Below are 17314 nucleotides of genomic sequence, written 5' to 3' on the forward strand. Positions count from 1 at the left end.
AAGTTAAAGAACCTCGATTCGACTGGAGAATACAGAAAAGCTCAAGAGAACATGCAAACTCCAGACAGGATCGTCTGTGGTCATCATGCAAGCTGAGCCACTGATTTGAAATGTTACTGAAAAAGATGCAAAGAAAAGGTTAGCAGGAAAAAATTCTCTGAAAAAAGAGGAATCTATTATTACTATTATTAATTCAAGGATACGGTTTTATCAATGTATTTTTAAAATCATTAATTACTGATGTCATGTAGATAAAGTTTAAACAACATTGGCAATTATTAGGATTATTGACCTTAACTTGGCTTTTCAAAGGGTAAACTTCTATTAGCTTTTCCACGCTGCTTTTTATTTCTCACTTACATGTTGGTTGATTTAGTTAGTTGGGTTTATCTTTCGGCCTTTCAGAGAAACTGCTCCAGTTCAAAATGAAGCAGAGCACTCTTTTTAACAAGGTTTCTAGTTCTCCACCTTCCTTCATTGGACTCCACAGTGAATGTAAATGGATTCGACCAATGACAAACCTCATTTTGTAACATTGCTCTCATGGATTAAGGTCAATTCTTTCCATTTTAGACTGTGATATTTGAGAGTGGAAAAACAACACTCGTTGTAATTGTTTAATCAGGGTGAGGCCCAAAGTGTCAAAAACAGGTTGAAATTGACAAGATAAATAAACAAGCCAAAGGAATACAAGGTTGAAATAGAAGAATAGAAAACTATTTTTGTGAAATTTAATAAAAGTTGACGGAAGTCCTTAATTATTTCTTATTTTGATGTGCAGCTTTAAAGAGTTTAGCTCTGTATTTGGCATAAATTCAATTATTATATTATATACTTTAAAAAAAACACATCACTGATGGATCAATATGGCATTTGTAGGTCATTGGAAAAAAAATCCTTGTTTGCCTATTTGGAAAAAAAAAAAAAAGACTTAATACATATGAATTGAATATTTAATTTCATTTAATTAAAAAAACAGTTTGTAAAGATAAAAATAATAAAAATGATGCTTGATAATTATTTCGGGCCCTTCATACTGAACCGAGGTAAAGGTGAGGAACTGCCAAACATAAAGCAGTGGTCCTTTGTGGGAAACATGTTTGTTGCTCCTGTCAGCTCCTAAACTGGTAAATCTGTTAACACTCCAGTATTCAGTGCAGATGGAGGAGCTCTTCCGTTTTTGTGGCAGTGAGGGAGTTATATGGTGGAGCGGATGGTGTTTAATTAGATTCATTGTAGCGTAGGTTGTTTACCCTAACCCCTCCTCTCCGCCTCCCCGTGCTCCTGACAGCGCCTTTGAAATATGGCACTTTTGCTTGTTGGCTTTCTCCGGCTTCGCCGTCCAGATTTAAAAGCATATTGGTGTTTATGCACAGAGAGCCATAATGATCCATCATACCATGTGGACGAGAGGACTGAGTCCTCTGCTCCACATAAATAAGCAGCAATTTGGCCATCTGCTTGGATTCTTTCCGTCTCCCTGGAGACCCCCATCTGCCTTTACATTATCAATTACAGTTCAGCCATGGCCTGCCCCCACCCCACCACCCTCACCACCACCACACCCCCGCTCACACACACACACACACACACACACACACAGGGCCACTGCCATCAAACTGCTATCTAAAATCAGAAGTCATTGTTATCTTGGGCCCTGACTAACTAATCAAGAGTCTGTGCTTTCTTATAACCTAATGTTGAATTAACCCCATGACATGGATTTTTATATTGGAAATGTGGCATAATGTTTTGACTGTTTGCCGTAAAAAGCGGCTGTAAATGTCTACAAATGATACTTTACCTGTTATTTTGGTAGGAATTTTGAGGACATGATGCAAATAGAAGAAATAGAGCTGTTTCATGTGGTCCACTGTGAACACGACTGTCTAAGAATGACAAATAATTGCATCATAAATTTACTTTAGATTTGAAACCGATATGAATTCACAAGAATTTATTGTTGTTAGAAACGTTGTTTCTGTTAGTAAATGTTATATTTACGGGTTTATCACGTCACGAGTACAGGAGGGTGTCACTTCTGTCGTTTGTATAATTTCAGATGTGTTTGAGTTTATTGGACCATCCACTAATGACACATGATTCTTTAAGATATAATAATTAAATTATCCAGGTACGATGTAGTTTAATTCAACCGGCCCTTTGCTCTTTACAATCCCTGCATTCGGTCCCTGCATATCCTTCTATACTCAATGAATTTACAGCAGGGGATGGACACTAATAATCTCTCCTGGATAGTTTTTGAACCTACTCAACCAGTACTCTGACCAAAAATGTAAATTAAATAAGTATAAAATCGAAGTAGAGTGGAGCTGTGACTCATTCAAATTAAAATGTGTGTGATTAACTGTAAACTCATGTTCATGTTCCATTTTTGCCTCACATCAAATGGAAGTATGGATTGAAAAACTAATACCTGGTATTGGCAGGTATTAGTACTGAGATGCTCAGGAAATTGTAGGCTTTTACTTTGAAATAGGTCATTTTAATCTGAAAATTTAGGGTGAAGCTTTTCCTTTCAACAGCTTTGGGCATGGAATAGTTTTCCTCACGCATCCTGGTCCACAGACAGACAACCATCTTTAATGGAGTTTCTTTCAGTTCTTTGGTAAAACAAAAAATACAGTCTTCCTTCAAAAATAAAAACAGAGTTGGAATTTACCAATCCTAACTTTGTTTGATGCCGGTAAGTCAGTTTCACTAATAATAACAGACCTTTTCTGATGTATTGTGTGTGTGTGTGTGTGTGAGTGTGTGTGTCATACATAAACCCAATCTAGGAGCTTAAATCTTCATTTCACTACACTCTAAGGTATTTTCTCTCTAATTTCTGTCACACATAAGAAAGCCTCTCATTCAACAAAAGAATATTGAGCGTTTTTTTATGTCAGAGGTATAAATCCATGTGCTTTGCAGCTCTATTGATTCTTAATATTCCATCACAAATCAACTGTGACCTTCTACAATCTTCTTTGTCCATTTACTTAAACAAACTTAAATGTGGAGTTGTTGCCTGAAAATTTTTTTATTTTCAATTATAAAGAGTAGGTAATCTAAAAAAAAGTGTGAAGAAAGCATGTAGATATAATATTTTCTAATTTTCCATTTTCTTTTTCATGGGTCTTGTGTTGTACACAAAACAAACAATATTAAAGCTGCAAGCAGCCTTGATCGGGACCTCGCACTCTGGCCTCAGGCCCGTCGGGTTTAGTGCAATCATGGCCTCTGGGCCATTTACATATTGATGAAAGACACATTGGGAAGGTTTTCACAAAAAAAGAAATCTATTTAGAAAAATGTGGTGGGGGTTTATATTGAAAGCCAACTAAACTCTAATCTAGCTAATCCCTAAATATCAATTTTTAGTGTAATTTTTTAATAAACAAAGACTTTTATTTTGACAGAGTTTTGGGCTTTTATTTTGAATGCCAGCTCACCCCTAGCCGAGCTAACAATGTACTGTAACATCAGTTTCTAAGATTTTCAGTGTCATTTTAATAAACATGAACTTTCATCTTGAAAAAATTGGTTTTTTTTATTTTGAAAGCCAGCTCACCCTCACCTAGCTAAACACTTAAAAAACAAATTTTGTAATTTTTTTACCATTTTTGTCATTGTCATTTTTGATAAACAAAGACTTTTATTTTCAATCGGATTGGGGCTTTTATTTGTAAGGTCAGGACATGCAGGTTAAGTGGTCACATGGTATTGCTTAGTTCTTGGTGTGAACGATGCAACACTGATTGACGCAGCTGCAGTTAGTGATGTCATCAGAGCGGGAGAGAGGATGGATTTTATGATTTTTTGAAACGATTCCTCAGAATCCACAGTTTTCGGGCAAAATTTTCACAACATTTCTTGAGAGTAAAATTTGTTGTCTTTCAGTCTGGGTGTTAGACACTAGGAGGCGCAGTTTGACGCAGACGCACGATTTTGCTCCGTCTGACTCAATGATAAATGTTGCTTGAAATCGCGAAATCGGATGAAAAAAGATGACAGCATTGTTCTCGCTCGTCAAAAAGGTCATGTTTTATGGAATTTTCCCCACATGTGCTACATCGTCTCCTTCGGCAGGTTCTTGTCGCACTTCTGATCTGCTCGTTTTGTCGGTCAGAGTCCAGGTTTAGCCACAGCCGCCACTTGTTCGAAATGTTCTATCGGGAGAGATTTTTGAGAGATTTTTTCTTTTTCCCATGTATTTGAATGAGAGGAGGGAGGCGGGGGGATTCGGCGTTTGGAGTTTTGACGGCTAATAAAAATGAAACTGCTCGACTATTCAAAAAGTTGAACCGAATTTTTGAGCAGAAACGTCTCCTCTGTCAATTAATTGTATTTTGAAACCAAAACGATATTCGCCCTCAGAGGAGATAGCGTTTGCGCGAGGGCCTTTCTTGGGTGAAACTCTTATTTTGAAAGGCGAATTGTGGACTTCCTGTTGGATTTTGGTCAGGGCTATCGGCGCATGATTTTTAGGTCTTGATACGATGAACAAAGCAGTTTTGCTGTGGCCTCTCTACGACATTCCTGTGGGCCGTGGTGGTCGTTTGAGTGTTTCTAGGTGGCGCTAGAGAGCACATTTTAAGCATGCCAAATTTGGTGACCTTTTGAGCGTGTTTAGGAGGTCAAATTTGGGCTCAATGACGTGTCAGGATAAGAAGAAAAAAGAATGATAAACATTACAAACAACGGCGGCCTGGGCACCTTCAGAGGCCTGTCCTCTCGGGCTCGATCCCTAATGATTAATAAAGGTGATATAAAACAGCTGTGTGCTCAGCACTGCCCCCTAGATTAAGGCAGAGGTTCCTGTTTTTCACATTGTCCTCTCTCTCCCTGGCTTGTTTCAATTTTCAAAAGTGTGTTGCTCCAACCAGCCAATCAGAAATCAAACCCTATATAGTGTCATCGGGGGTTTAGCCAATCCCAATCAGGGGTAGGCCCTCCCTTTGACCCTCCCACAATTAGGCAGCTCTGCTCTGGCACCAGTACTTTCTCCTCTTCCCAAGATGGGCATGTGTGGGCAGATTTTTTGGACCAATGAGACCCACGTGAAAGTGTTGAAAAGCTGTATGATATGACCCCTTTAAATACATTCGTTTTCTCATGGAAAGAAAAAATATGACATTTACCATAAATATTGATGAGAAGAGTGTGATGTGCATTCTGGCTGAATCGGCGAGTGTTGAAACAATATGCAATATCTGATTTTGACTGTAAGAAATAAAATTCACTGCCCATGAAAATACACAAGTACATTCCATGCCTCCCTTGCCTGCTCCTGCCTGGTTAATTAACCCATCTCCACACAGAGTGCAGACTCAGCAGTCTGCAGCGTGCCTCCCAGTTTTGCTCTGCACAGAATGAAAGACAGTGTCAACTCCTCTCAGATACATATCTGACTGGATCATCCCCCCCCCCCCCCCACACCCCCTTCACCACCCCCCCGCCCCCCGCCCGCCCTCAGCCCCACTGATCAGATGACGAGGTGGCTTCACTCTGCGAATGCGAGGAGACTCCAGCAGCACCTTTTGTTCTGCGGTTTCCAGGAAAAGCGCTGCGGCTCTCCAGGGGGACAGGTATGTGTGGGAAGAGGGCCCTCGTCAAGCACTCGGTGCCTCATTAATATGGAGACAGGTGCTCTTTTGATGAGTTCATAAGCAGTTCACCAGCAGCCTGGAAGTAGTGCACTTTACAAGGCTGTTCAAAGATCTTTGACATCTGAGGAGAGCCAGTGAAGCCAATAATCCTACTTTCAGAATGTGAGTCTTTCCTCTGAGATCAATCCCAGATCGAAACATCAAATAGAACTGCTGCTTTTCTTTTCTTTCTTTTTTCTCCCCCCCCCCAACCCCCCCTCCTTCCTCCTCCTCGAACAAAAATCACTTACGAGATGGTATTAGACAAGCTAGCAAAAGTGTCATTACCGCTGGGAAGATGGGATGGATAGATGTCTGTCACATTGTGGAATATTTTCCACCAATTTGAGCCTCAAGTTAGGAGCGCGGCATTATTGATAAGACTGCCGCTCCGGGTCCGGCCATGTGCCCGCGAGCCCAGAGGGAAGCAATCCACAGAAGTGGGCTTTCATGTTCATCTGTGTACAAGAACAAAGCGAGGATTAAGTCTGGGCTTTTGATCCACAAAGCGGGAGGAGTATTTTAAATTTTCTTCTCCGGCTCACCCCCTGGGGAAGGCCCGGCGCTTGGAGGCAGCGTTTTGAGGGGAGCCACAGCACTGTCGCCTCTGGCACGTCTGAAGATCCCCCACACTGTCAGAGGAGAGTGTGGGAAAACTCCTGCCACTAATGGGCATTCCAGCCGTTCATCTCACACACTGGACCGTTGTTGACTTTCCACCTTCTTTTTGTCATGTGTTCAGAAACGGGTCCAGTGACTTGTTCTGGATCTGGCGATAAACAGTGAAGCCTGTCTTCGGCGTTTAGACCACTAAGTGGAAAATAACCTGGTGTTTTTATTTCATCATCTTGCTTATGCTGACTACGTTCATTCTTTGGCTTTAATTAAGTTGCATATGTCCCCTTGGTTACATTGATCTCGTCAACATCTGACCTTCTCAGTGCAGCTTGTAGGCTATTCAACAGAATAAAGTGGTGCAAAGCAGGAATTAAATGTCCCTAATCACGCGGTGTAAAGTTCATTTAAGTTATTCGCAGCGAAATATGTGGGTTCATTAATCATTTCGGTGTTTCGGAAATTGAATTCACTGGCTGTAAAATTCCTGAACTCAAAGTTATGAATCAGTGGTGTTAGTCAATTTTTGCACGGAGGACGGTGATTTCCATTTCAATTTCCCAAATCCTTAGATGTGGTCAGGTCTTCCATTATAGAATCGTATAAAACATGTTCTTCCCTGCAGGTGGAGCTGGTTGAAGCTGATTTCTAGTGATTTTGTTGTTGGTTGCTTTTAAATGTTTGAAAGCCCCTAGAATGCACAGATAATTCGTCTCATTTTGCACCTTGTGCTTATTTTATTAATAACTTTCTTGATATTTTCCAGTAGCTTTCTCTCTGAGGTCCACCGCAAACTGCAGATCTCTGCCCACATGGACTTGCATCATTGAATCCAACCATATTTGACCTCTTCCCTGCATTTTGTTTGTTTAAGTAACATGAGTTGCCTCGCCCAATCGGGAAACCAAAACTCCTTTTCTTCTTGCGTTGCCTGGAGGTCAGGTTCATTATTTCTTGCCTCCCTTTTAATTCTAACGGATGCTTTATTTTTTGTATTGACGCTGTCATTTCTGGAGGCCAGAAAAGCCCCAAGTTAGGTAGCAGATATGTTGGGCATCATGTTTCATCCGTCTCTGAGGTTTATAAGTAGATTACCTTTTGTAATTCGTTTTGTTACACCAGTCAATAAGCGTCCAATGCAAATGTGGTTCATTTGTATTTGAATTGATGTCCTGTCCCCATTAACTTATGCCTCTAATGCATTCTGGTACATTAGTAAATAGACCTGCCGGATTAATCATTAGTTCATTGGGATCATTTGCTTTCCTCGTGCCTAATCGAATCTCTGACATTGGTAATAAGGGCAGACTTCACCTGCCTCCCTGGACACTCAAAAACAAGGAAGAGTAATTTCGGCGGAGCGTTGTAATCTCTCAGTTTGTTTGTTTCACTCGTGCGCTATGTATTTATATTATTCAGAAGCCCGTGGGTGAGACGAGGAGGAGCAGGAAAACAGATCAGTCATTGTGATGCGGCACGTGGGCGAGAAAGTTGCCCGCTTCAATTGACAATTCTTACCTTTGTCACTTATTTCCTCGCGCCCTCACTCGCTGTTATCTGCCTTTCCTCACGCTGACCCTGATAATTAATGGCTTTTATGTCTCGAGAATAAAACCTCCAAATAGGCTCTTTGCGCATTATTTATTTAGTTCTAATTAATTGAAGCATACCTGGATTGAATTCAATGAGGCTAAGGTCTCTGCGTCCTGTGGAGAGGCTACATGACCGCTCTTTATTTCTTTATTTTATTTTACAACCTGACAGGTTTAAATAAAGAAACTCATTAACGGATAAAAGTGCACGTCTTGATTGTATTCACGGTTCTGGTGGTTTTCACCCCTTCTTGTCATTTGGCTCTTGAGCGCCACCTTTAACGGCATCCGACAATGCTTACATAACGATTGTGAAGCTACGTGCCCGCGTTGTCGCGAGGACAGAGCGACGGCGCCTCACTGGGCGGCGGTTTGGAGGCTGGTGGCCTGGCGACTGGGACGAGTCATCAGCTCTCGACGCACCGCCGCCAGAGATGATCCATGGAGTCACTCTGCACGTCTGCAAATCAGCATCGAGAAATAGCACCAGCAATATACGCCCTGGCTTGGACCAGAAATGACCTCGGTGAGTTGTTATGAATACACTTAGGGGGAAAAAACAAGTAGAGATTACATTCCAAGAGGAGTCTACGGCGTATGTGTTGCGATTCATTTTTCACTCCGGGCGTCGTTATGAAACGCTTTCATGCTTAGTGGCCATTTTTTAGTTTTGAGATGTGCCTTGAATAAATTGGCCAGAGGGCCATTCTGTGTGAGAGACATGACCTGGAATACCGATTCTTACGACAATCCGGTGCCGTCGTGTGCTTACCGGCTCCCAAGTGTGAGATTCTACATCTGGATTAATGTGAAGTGCACGGCTCCTGTAAAGTAAGTTTCGGCGGGTGAGGACACTTAGCTCAGCTTTATATTCCTGCTTTAAGTGTCCTCAAGCAGATTTCATGTTGTCTTTTTGTGTCAGTCGTCACACGTAAGGAGACGTGTGGATTTATAGCGGCGGTGTCTTCTCTTGTATCCCATCCAAACGCAGGAACCCGTTGTAAAAGTGCTCTCATCCCACAAAACACCCAATCAGCACTCCTGTGTTCCTTTTGTTTTCCAACCAACCCCAAAATACATCCATCTCCCTAATGGATGCTTCCTTTTTTTTTTTTTTTTTTGTTTTGTTTTGGGCAGCTAATATGTTTCACAATACAGGCCAGAGGAAGGGGGGGGGGGGGGGGGGGGGGGTCATAGATGGAGTCAGGCCACACAGACCTTTAAAAAGCCAGATTAATAACCCGGCGCAGATGATCTCATAGTTAAGTGTTTTCTGTTGTATTTACACATCCGCCCGGGCTGTCGGGCTTCTGCTCGTCTCTGAGAAATGGAACCGACACATCCTGACGCTAATGCATCACTGAAAATATTTGAAATGAATAAAGCTCATGGTTCCTGGCCCGAGAGAGAGAGAGACATTACAAACACTCCTTTTGACATTGACACAACGGCGTCTCCGCTCAATGCAAATACTGTTATCCGCCCACCCACCCCCCCCCCCCCCCCCCCCCACCCCCCCACACCCACCCCCCCAACCACCTAGAACCCCACCCCCACCCACCGTCCCCCTTTTGATGGAGGAGTCACAGAGGAGAAAATCTCCTGCACTCAATGCAAACTAATGAGACATATTAATGACATTAGACACTTAATTCAATGCATGTATAATTCATAATAATTGATTGCCCGGGTTTGAAGGAGCGCCTTTTTGTGAGAAAAATGATCCTATTAAGGCAGGTTTAATCCAAATCTAAGCTGCCAAAACACTCGGCTCTTATTGCATCTCACACACTGTTAATTGTCATAAGCGTTTCAGATTGATTAACTCCGTGTTGGACCGGGATGGAGCTTCACTCATGATTTTCACTGATGTGAAATAGCGCGACCTGAAGCTTTTTCTTTTTTTTTTAAACATAGCTCAAGGGCCCTGTGAGCAAAATTAATTATTTGGATAAATATTTTCATACTATAAATTCTATGTGAATTATTAACTTAATCTGAATTTCTTTAGTCATTAATAAAGCAGCAACAGAAGAAGATGAAGCGGCTGGCATTTGTGTAATATGGTACAGCTTCAGTGTGTCAAGGAATCTGTCTCGAATAAATATGTGACTTAACAGAAAATAGCAGTTATTCTGACCAAATTATGAAGATGTTGATAATTCCTGCTGTAAAATAGCAAGCATATTATAAGGCAGTATAATAATCGGAACTGATTTCACAAAATGTATTCAGCATTTTTAGCAAATCACAGAGTATTCACTCAGAATAGCGGCCATATTCAGGTTTTTCTGATAGAACTTGAGTTTTCTGCAAGCTGCATATCATAATATAATCATGGCGATAAATACAAAAAAGAATAACATTCACATGTTTATGCAGACTTTAATTACACTCGGCATGGACATAAATAACTGGATGAGGCACTTTGCAGGACAGAACACTTTTAATTCAAAACAAGGACTTATAGTTATAGAATTAATGCAGTCATTTTTGTTTTAAATGTTTTAACTTTAAATACTTAGTATTGAAATGATCACTTTTTCTAGAGAAGACATATTAAATAATAAAAAAAAACAAAAAAAACTTCACAGCGAGTGATTTTTTTTTCTTCTTTTTTGCTCGAGGCATCAATCAGGATTTGAATGGGTCCACGACACTGTAAGCTGAAGACTTTAAACTGCTGGAAACAAAGTTTCCCTTAACTAAAAATATGGCAACACATTTAACTTATAAAAGATAGAAAAAGCATATGTGTTTGTTTGTTTTTTGCCACCATGTTCCAGTGAACTTAAAATACTCAAACTGCATCTGTGTTGCTGCTGATGACTGATCTCAGGTCATTTTGATCGGGGGAAGTCAAACCAATTTCATCTTGGGTTTGCTGCATTGGTAATCAGAGATTTCTGACCTCTGCCAAGGGTCGACATGGACACAGGGAAATGGCACATATTCCATATTGAGATCAACTGCCTTTTATTCATTTATTTAGTTTGGTGACCCCATGATTTTATCTCACCATTTGGAAGAACACAAGATAAGACAGTGTCGCTACCTTGGTCCACGTTATCCGGGCTGTAGTTGAGAAGCCTAGCTTATCATGGAGTTCCACTCACTGACTTGTGGCTCGTGTTTACTGGTAACGAAGGCTGTCTGTCTGATTCTGATGTGGAGTTGACGGAGGGAGAATTGAAAACGCTGGTGGTGTAAAATTGTGGCCCTTTATTCTTCTTTTAGCACATACTGGACTAACACCGGTCATTTCACACACACACACACACACACACACACACACACACACACACACACACACACACACACACACACACACACACACACACACACACACACACACACACACACACACACACACACACACACACACACACACACACACACACACAACAGTACAATAACAAACTACACTTCCCAAAACCAATAAGATGCTATGACTCCACTTCCCACAATGCACTTGTCATTTAAAGTGACAGGCCAGGCTTGTAACAATATATAGTGAAATGAAAATTTGCAACAATTCGTTTTGATCTGGATCACCACCAACATGTAATTCTATTCTTCCTTTGATCAAAATGCACCTGTGCACAATTTTTCATGATCACCTTACTAGCTTTTGAGATATCTTGAGGCAGACAGACAAAGAAACGCGGGTGATTTGATAACCTCCTTGGCGGAGGTCAAAATTGTGCCAAAATAACATTTAAATGTAGTTTTTCTTTGTTGTGGCCCGAGTATACATGACAGGGAATGTCTGTATTTTTGCAACACCAAACAATTACGACAGAAAATGACTACAATCTCCATAAGAAGCCCATTTGAATGATTCCATCCATCCATCCATCCATGCGGCTGGATTGGATCCTCTTGCGGTCTGGCTTTGGCCCACGGACCTTAAGTTTGACACCCCTGATTCAGCGTATTACAAATAGTGAGTTTAAGAATTTCAACACAGTTTACAATAAAACACATTAACACACTCAAGGAACACACGGAAGGTAAACTGCTTCAAAATCAGATCAGAGGGAAGAAGTTGAAGACTTCCTTCATTGAAGTTTCCATTTTATTCAAGATAAACTGCTGCTCTGTTCTCTAAACATGTGAAAACAACATTTCCCTGTTAGTATTCTCATTGTGCTTATGCCTGGTCGGTGAACCATGGGAGAGTTTGTTCACCTAAAGCCCCTCGCCAGCAGGCATTAATCTCGCACAGCTACGCCACTTTTATGTTATTTGATAATCAATTTATCATCAAAGCCCAATCTGCATGGGAACAGGAAATGGATGTTGAGTTCACAAAGGAGCAGAGGGATGAGAAAATTGACAGCACGTTGCCGTGTGACCTGTGAGTGTCTCGTACAATTCAGCCTGTTCCAGCTCAGAAGAGTGCAACATGTGACCCCTGCTTCAATTCCCCTGTTTAAATGGAGTTACTGTCTCCTTTTTTTTCCCCTCTGTAAACCAGCATGTTGAGTGTGTTTTTGTTACCATATGAATCAAGTCTGTCTACTGTCCACATGAGACAAAATGTCTGACATTTTTTCTTTTTTCTTTCTTTCTTTTTTTTTTAGACATTTGTGAGTCGGGCTGTTTACGAGCATTTTCTTTGTCTTTACATGAAACCTGATGCCACTAATGAGGCTGCGCGGGCAAGAGTCATCCGCAAGAATCCATCGCAATAACCTGCTATTACAATCAGAAGAGCATTTGCTTTGATTTCCTTTTATTTTAACGTTCGTTACGCGAGTCGTTTACGTGAGCGTTTGATATGCAAGTGCTATCATTTGCAGCCCGCCTGTTTCATTGCAGAGGTCGTGAATTCCGAGGTTTACACAATGGCTCAGTGGCTCACAACAAGTGTATATATTGACTCTTCGTGTTGGTGGGGAGTTTTTTTTTTCTTGTGCTTCCAGTTTAAAGTCAGTGTATGTGTTGTTGAACATGTGATGAACATTTGACCTGATTACCCCCCCCCCCCCCCCCCAACCTTGTTCGTTTTGAAGTGCCTGAGATTAAGTTAGCATGCAAAAACAATAACATTTTCTATAATTACAAACAACTAAATGACACTTTGTGCTTTGATCTAAATAGCAGTGCCCTTTCTCTCGGCTCTAATTTACACAACCTGTGACTGGACTCTTATTCTACTTTTTACTTTTTCAGTAGGAGTTTGTGGACTTTGGTGGAGGGTTTTTTGGTGATGAAGATGAAGATGAAGATTTCTGCCCTGTAGCCAATAAATACCTAGATTTAGGAATATCTATTGATTAAGGTTTTCTTTTAATTATTTCATTGCAGTTTTTTTCTGAATTGATCAATATCACTTTTTCTTTTTTTTCGTATTTAAAATTCTGTCAATTTGACTTTGCAGTGCAGGGTTCCTCAGTGCAGGCAGACTTGTGATGTGTATATTCCACATAGTGGTATTAAAATTTATCGTGCAGACCTACTTGAAATGATATCGCTCTACAAAAGGGACATTTGTAAAGATATGGAGGAGGATAGACGGGGAATAACAATGGGGCGGCATGAACAATACCTTCTGATAGCGAAATGTAACAAGACACTGTAATGGAAAGTGCAAATCGAGACCTGCAATTACTTGTTTGGTACTAATGAGAGAGACGAGGTACAGACGGGGTGCGACAGAGTGACTATAGACTGAAACAACAAGCCACCAGGAGAGATTAGTATGGGCCGAGCTGAGGTGACCAAAGGTGGGTGAGTGGGCGGATTGTTGAACACTTGTGAAAATCTGACCTCTTATTCATTTTTCCTTCAATAGGAACAAGAGTCAAGAAAGGTTTTATCTGACTTTATGTGCAGATGACAGAAAATGGATTTCTTAATCAGCCGTGTTTAAGTCAAAGTGCCCCGGGTGCTCAGCCTTAATCAGACCGCATTGTTAAGAAATCACCAGTTAGATCCTGACCTTTGACCCTCTGTTTTATGAGCATACACGACAATCGGCAGAAATTATAGGGCCCGTCTTCAATTCATAGGAATGAAAGGTAATAGCCGCTCATCCGTGGACATAAACGTAATCATATGTTCACCAAACACCAACAGAACTCCATTTTTGCTGTAAATAGTGTGTTATTTCAGTCCCCAGCAGTTTGCCTGGGCAATCTTATGTATGAATACACAATGCAACGTGCTCGACGCCGCTGTGAATATATGAGCTCATGCATTTCAAACTGATTGATCGTTCTCACATGATAAAGATTTCACAGCAAAGTATTTCCGTCACGAAATCTATGCAGGTGACAGTGATGCTCGTGGCTCAGAAGACCGTTAAGGGCCGCTGAGAAGCAACGTGGCATGGCATTCTAACCAAGCAGGAGATTTTGATAAATAAGAATTGAATTTAGTTCCAGCTGTGACATGTTGATTGATCAAAAAGCTCATGGCTAAGGTCTCCCTCCTCTCCCGTCTTATTTATCCTTTGTCAAATGGTTTCAAAATCAATACTAGCTTTGTACACAACCTTTTCTGCTGCGGGCAGTCAGGGAGGAGGGGGAGCGGCCAGGGAGAAGGAAAAAGAAAAACACCTGCTCTCTTGGTGATTGTTACTAATTTTTCCTGTCAAACATTTGAACACAGAATAATTATTTTCAGTGTGGTTTCAGGGCACAACAGATTATTGTACAATCCATTTAGATAACTTCTGAGAGAGGCTGGAAAATGAAATCGCCTCCAACCACACAAGTCGAGCCGGGAAGGTGATCTATCAGGCACTGCAGCGAATAACTCACCTTAAAGACGCTACAGTCTCGGATGAGCTGGATTCCTCATGTTAGAGCTCAGAGACAAAGTCCCTTGTCACTGTGCAGATGAGACTTATGTGGCGCTCACATGGGACAATTCAGGTTTGTCACTTACACTGATGTCCCCAAACCTCAAGCTCAAGTCTAAAATATCCAAATAGGATGAATTGGATACATATTATTAAAATATTCCTTTAAAAAAAAATTTAAAAATACAATTATCTGGTCAAATGAAACATGTTCAAATGAATTTCTCTCATTTCCACTACTCGATAAACTACAGTAGGCAAGATAAGGGGAGTTAATAAGAATAATTTTTTTGTGTTTGTCCTAAATAGAGACTATAAGACATTGACATGTGAGAGCTTATATTATTTGACATTTTGACATTTTGCACCTCCTGAGTGCACCAACATGGATAAAACAGGTGTAAGAAATGAATTAATAGAAGACATTAAACGCATTCATTTCTGTTTCTGCAAACAAAATTGCAAAAGTGGGAATATCTGTCTCTGTATATTACAGTATCTTTGTTTCATCTGCAATGTCTTTCACTTCACTGTGGAAACTGAGGCCCCTGTTTATAGGACGACATCTCAAGTAAAGAGGAAACATGTTTGATTTTCATTTCACAAATATTTTGCATTTACACAGCAACATTTTGAAAATGGCAGAAAAGCTGAAAATGTAGTTTTAATCTTGGGCCACTAGTCGGTGCTGTTGTTTATTTTTGTAATGAAACCCCACACACATGCTAGCAGTAAAAACAATGTAAAAACAACAACTATAGTGAGTACACAGAGACAATGTAGTTGGATTGCTACCACCATCAGAATCAGAAAACACTTTATTGCCCGTTACCATTAAAAATCCAAAGTGCAAAAGTTGAAAGGTGGTAGTTATATATACAAATTAATTGATTACATATGTGCACAAATGATAATGTTTTCCGGGTGACTGTCAACTATAAAACTACCAAGTCCCAGGAGAACATGGGCTGGGAGTCATGACATTGTTTGAGGCCGCCGTTGTTGCTGTTGTCCATCTACTCACACGTGTTCAGAGGAACTATTTACTACGGCCATGGTGAACATGCGAATCAGGAGCGCTTTCAAAAAGTTGCGCTTTCCCCTGTTTACGCAGAGTCAGAGTGTTGAAAACTTTTGCTTTGAGAGCTGCTTCCAAACGTTGTGTTGTCTCCAAGCACCACTGTGCACCACTATCATGTAAACAGACACTCAAAACACAACACAACGTTTCTGTTTTCACTTGAAAACTTGTAAACAGGCTTTCAGATGCTTTTATATCAAACCTCAACAAAAATGAAACCAATCACTTTGACCATCTGCCCCCTTGTTGGACTTGGCAGTATAATAACCCCATGATCTATTTTGCCATTAAGACATGTTTTGAACTAAAAGGACAAAATAGACTTATTATTCAAGTAAAACAGTATTTTTTCTCTGGATTCATGGCCTAGTCTGATTAGCTCCGGAAGCTTCCTGTGGATAACTCGCGTATGGAACATAGAGGGATTAGTGGATGGAATTCAATTGATGAAATATAGAGAGGAAACTCTATCAACAGCTTTGACCGAAGAGAACCCTTGTAAATGGGTCATCGGGGTTAGTTATTGATAATGAAGGACAACCATTAAGTGATTACTGTGCACAATCTGGTTACACATACTGCAAACTGGACATGTGTATGTTGGAATGAAGCAGACACTGTTGCTGATTTTCACACTGTATGTTCAAAGATTTGACGGTGTGTGGTGGATATTCTTATGTTACCACTCAGTTCAACAAATGGGACTTCTGCTCTGCTGGCAGGTAATCACAGTACCCTACAAACACAAAACGGTGGTTCCTGTGTATTTCAGTCTGAGTTCACTGGCTGAGTAGAGGAGTAAGTACTAACCATAGTAAGTTTGTTTAGGTGAAGAGTTTCTGCCGCGGACAGCCGAAAAGTGATTAATGAAGCTTTAGCCTTGTGTTCGGCCTTGATTCTACCATTACTTTCTACCGTCACGATAAGGAGCCTGAGCATGGCGGACTATATAGGTCAGAACTTTTTACCTCATGAGAGAAACTCTCTTGGCTTTTTTTGGACACGAGGACATCATGTGACGTTTTGTCGTCATCTGATCATCCACACGCCCCAGCGCTCTCCACAAGGCCATGCTCACTGTCAAGTACGTTCACTTAAAAGGCAGGAGATGAGAGATGATTTATCTGAATCTCCTCTTCTTATGTGGTTGTGCGCATGTAAAACTGTGTGTGCCACGGACAGGATGAGGCCTGGCTCTTGTTTTATGTTCTTCTTGGTTTGTTTGCTTTACTGTCATCTGTTCGGCTCCGATGTAGAAACAAAGACGAGAACCTCTTTTCAGTAAGTGTCCCCCTTCCAGGCACGATAAGTAACCGACCCCGGTGTTTATAAAGAGAAATGGACATTTATGAGTTTTTTACGAGACACTTGAATCAAGTGGAATGACTGGTCTCAAATTTTAATGAGTTTATTGAAATTAAAGTTGAGACTGCTCCATGATATTACCATTAACCTGTCTATGACTGGCTCTTCAGTTGTAACCCAAGCACAGATTGTACATTTTCCCATTCACTCCCCCCCTCAGGCTACGGCTCGAGAGAACTAAGGGAGTGTTTATCTG

The sequence above is a fragment of the Lipophrys pholis genome (assembly GCF_963383615.2).
Source record: "Lipophrys pholis genome assembly, chromosome: 2".
NCBI classification, from domain to species: domain Eukaryota; kingdom Metazoa; phylum Chordata; class Actinopteri; order Blenniiformes; family Blenniidae; genus Lipophrys; species Lipophrys pholis.